The sequence below is a fragment of the Megascapheus bottae genome, chromosome 9 (assembly GCF_031878675.1).
Source record: "Megascapheus bottae isolate mThoBot1 chromosome 9, mThoBot2.hap1, whole genome shotgun sequence".
NCBI classification, from domain to species: Eukaryota; Metazoa; Chordata; class Mammalia; order Rodentia; family Geomyidae; genus Megascapheus; species Megascapheus bottae.
Genome location: NC_143517.1, coordinates 59686182 through 59691012, shown reverse-complemented (window position 1 = coordinate 59691012; position 4831 = coordinate 59686182).

Sequence of the window (4831 nt, the reverse complement as noted above, 5' to 3'; positions counted from 1 at the left end):
TGATTGACCAGGCATCAGGCATCTTTGGGAACTAGCAACTCATCCTGGTGGGGCTGGAGAATGTCCCACTGTTTACATGAAAATTGAAATTCATTTTTGAGAGTTGGGCATGAGCTTGGAAGGCTAAGCTGCAGTAAGGGGAAGGTATAGGGAATGGTAAGAAGGATTTTAACTGGCAGCTAATCCTTCCCTCCCTGCCAGTTCTCCCTAGTTAGAACACATATACACTTCTAGATATAGAGTTGTTTTAGTGTAAAGAATACATAAAGGTAAAGAATCTTCAGAGCTTCATCAATTGGTAAATGCTTCAGTCAATTCCATTTTCCCCTCCTGGGATGTTGAAATCATAGTGGTTGATGAAGCTGATTTATCTTGGTTCTTTCTTTCCACAACTCACTCTTCTCAAGGAAATGACTTTCTGCCAATGATTAAGTATATACAAAGTCTACACAAAGTATTGAAAAATTCATCTATGAAGGGGATATATTAATACATTCTTATTGAAAGGGCATATACAGTTGAATGCATTTGTTAAAAGATGGGAGATATAAGTATCTATACCATATTTGTATGGTATATGTATGGGAGATATATACACATATATATGGGCTGTATATACATATGGGGCATATAAATTCAATAAATATGTCCTATATGTTCTATATGTATCGCATCTATGTATCTATCCAAATCTATCTATACAAGATCTGATAATATATATTCCATTTCTGTTGGAAATGGATCGGGCAAGATGCAGTTTTATGAAGGGAAAACACACGTTTGATAATACAATTTTGAGAAAAGTGTGTGTGTGTGTGTGTGTGTGTGTGTGTGTGTGTGTGTGTGTACAATGTGGAAGGTCAGAGGAGAGCATGGTTGCGGCTGAGAGCTGCTGCCCCACAGTGATAGCCCAGAGGCCAGCTTAGATAGTAGTCATTGCTTTGCTGTAGAGATGGTGTGCCTGCCCTTGCTTTTGTTTTCTCAGAGAAACCCGATGCTGGGCTATTTGCTACTAGTGGGGGAAAAGATGACAAATGGGATTTTAAAGACAATAGAGAAATTCTGAAACAATTGTGAAAAATTGGAGGATGTGTTAGTCAGAGAATTATACATTTTCTGGAACCAGTTGTGTATGGATATTATTCATGTAAGGTTGAAGATTGTTCTATTATACTATGCATGATATTTTTGTGACCCTCAAAGCCCGCTCCCAACTTTCCAGAAGTTGACAGGATAGCCATGTCAACCTTCTGCTTTCCTCTTTGGGAAACTGTATCAGTGAAATTGATGAACACAAGACTAGAGAGAAGGAGCAGTATTACGTAGTGTTCATTTCATAGACTTTGTCCTAAGGAGCTGCTTTGCAGGGAGTACTGGATCATAGATTCTAAAAGGTCGCTGTGCCTCTGGATTGGAGTATTTGGTCCTGCTCTATCTCCTCTTAGGTCTTGGAGTAATAGCCTCATCGTGGTTGTTGTTAGTCATGGAACTGTCCAGTCCTCTCTGGTTTTCCCAAGCACCAATTACAGCTTTGTAAATAATGCTTCTATTATAGCTTTCCCATATTACCTAATTTTGAGCTTGCTATGTGTTCCTTGCTGGGATTTCGATGCATATATCACATTATGTGTTTCTCTCCAGCAATGCTCAACTGCCTATATGTAGAAGAACAAGTTCAAGGAAAAGGTTTCTGTAGTAAAATATGCAAAAGGGAAAGATGAAGTGGGACCAAAAGAAGCATTTAAAATATACTTTTGTCCCTAAGTTATTAAAACAATGAGTCACATAAATGACTTTAAGTTCCACTTGAAGTAGTGAAAAAAATATAGTTCTGGTTTTGGACAATGGGTCAGTTTACAGTAACTTTCAGCACTGGAAAAATATGAGTCATTTGAGAAAGTTACAACAAAGAAGGGGGAGAAGCTGTGATCACAGGGCAGAAGTGAGAGTGTGAGCTCAGAAGCAGAAAGTGACAACCTTGCATTTGGTAGCCATGAGGCGCAGAGCAGGAAGTAGCTTGAGGACAAGTTAAAGCATCCAAGAGGCCAGATTATTAGATAACCAACCATTTATGTGGTCACTCATGACACTAATGATGAATGTAGGAATTCCAATCTGAATAGAAACTGAACATGGAACTATCATTTGATCCTGCTATACTACTTTTGTGGCATTTATTCAAAGGACTGTGTGCTAGCATACATTAGAGATACCTACGTTTATAATCCTGTTTATTGCAGCCCTGTTCAAACTAGCCTAAGTACCTATCAATCAGTGGATGCATAAAGAAAATATGGTATATGTACACAATGATATATTACAAAGTCATACGTAACTTGCAGAAAAACATGGATTTGGAGATCATCTAGGCAAAATTAGCTGGATTTAGAGTGATAAATATCACATATTTTCTTTCATATTAAAGGTTTAGACTTAAAAATCCAACAAGAATATAAAAGGGCAACTGTTTGAGGAAGGGAACCAGCAGGCCTGGGGAAAGGAAAGAAGAGGTAGTAACAAAAAACTTCATATGCATGTGTGAAAATAGAATAAGTAGAATAAGGACATAACATAGGAGTGGAGAAAGAGGGATGAGAAAGTAATAGTGAGGGTGAAATAGATCAATCAATGCCATATCTAGGTATAAAATATCAGAACAAAATTTCCTGTGAAATTAATGTATACTAGTAAAATTCCAAACGTAGGGATGTTGGGAAAGGAAGAGGGAAACCAAGGGGATAAAGAATAGTGTATTTACTTGCTCCACAGCTATGAAAATCAGTGCCTGTTGAAAGAACAGGAGGTACAATGTCCTCTGGCGAAAGCCAAGTTTCTGTCAAGGTGAGAAGGTCACAGAGGATTTTCTGATTATGAAACTGCATTTCCAGAGGGCAGAGCAGGAAAAGATGTGAGGGAAATAAGAAATGCAGAGAGCTGGACTGTGGAGCCACTGCCAGGGCTAGAGTCTGAAGGTGGTGCTTCCATTTGGAGCTTTCATATAAGAAACTGGTCTGACATTTGAAATGTTGGGGAACAGGGAGGGGCAGGTTTAAATTTTCATTTTAATGAATACATACATTCATCTCAATGAATGTATCTCACTCTATTCTAACCACAATACAATTCTTCCTATCTCTAGAAAAATTCATTTGTTCTCATTTTAGGTTTTAGCCTGAGTTTCTCACGTCTGGAATGCTATTCCCTCCACATCTGGGCATAGCTTGTTCTTCCACTGATAGTGACATTTCTTACCACTTGAAGAAGATTTTTTGTTGACTTGCTTGTGAAAGTTTTGTATTTGTATTAGCTTAACTGCTTTTTGTCTGCTTTTTGAAACAGAATGTAGGTATTTCAACATATGTTTTTTTATTAACTCATAATGCCCAGAAGGGTCTTGATGTATGGTGAGTATTCCATAAATATTTGCTGGTTGACCAATAAGGGAATGGATAGCCAGACTCGTGCTCTGTGCTGGTGTGGATGCAGTTAGATCTTCCGTACCTATTCTAGTCTTCACCTAATCACCTGTGAGGGACTTGTCAGTGTGAGTTTTGATATGATTAGATCTTAGTCTGATTTCTTTTCTAATTTCTTGGATTGTATTTATGGGCATTTATATTGGTTATTTCTTAGACAAGTAAAGAATGCTTGAGAATTGGTAATGATTTTCTTAATGGCAAGTAAACAAAGAGATGGTGTCATAAGATCTGTCATGAAATGCAAATATTGTAACTTATGATGGATGATTGCATATTATTAAGTGATATATAATATATGGTATATATTTATGGTATGTATGTATATATACAGTATATATAATATATGTATACATATACAGCTTGTATATATATTACATATATATATTTATATATATATGAGGATTCAATAGTGCTTGTTCTTCGTAGAGTCTCATTTTGCTTCTCTGAGAAAGTCATGACTCCTGTCTGCCAACAGCTCCCTGTCTGATATCTGAGCAAGGTCCTTAGCTTCTGGTGGGCTGCGAGTGCATGAATGAGTGCAGCCAACACCATATGGAGCAGGGGTATGCTGCTTGAAGTGATCGTACTCAATGTATGGAACTACAGAACCAAAAGGCAAACAAAAACAAAAACACCAGGTTATTATTTAAGTCATTTTTTTCCTGGACAGACAAAAAGAAAGAACTCATAGGAGTATAAATAGAAAGTGAGCACCAAGGTAGGACAGAAGCCCGTTAATACTAGTTATAAACAATTCACGGGACATCTGTTGTTGTGTCTGTGTGATTAAAAAAGAAACCATCTGATGTGGAAAAAATACTTTTAAATGAGAACCTAAAACTACCTATGCTATTTGAAAATGAACTAGCAATTTGCTGAATGGATCAGAACCTTATTACCAATGGGTCATTGTCCTGATTATGTGCAAGGAGAGGATGTTGTATTAGAAAATGATCTGGAATTCTTTGTAGGAGGGAAGGGAATTGCCCTTTGCTGAGCAATTCACCCGCTCTGGTGGGCAAAATGAGGCAGGAGAATGTGTTCCTTAAGGTAACACAGCTAGAAGACCGTTTACTCCTCAGGTATTCTTCCATGTAGCTTGTCCCAGCTGATTTCTCTTCCAATGCGATCTGTACCATACACGATTGTAGTGGTAGGAAATTCTTTTTCCTTCTCCACAGCAGAGAGATAGGCAGAAAGACAGATGGATCTGCTTGATTCTGAATCTACCATTATCACCTCCATTTGGGAAGTTTGTGCCACTACTAAATGCCTTCTACACCCAGTTCTAAGAAGGAGCTTAACATCTCCATCAGAGGATTTTTACCAGGTTTACATAGCAGCACAGTATG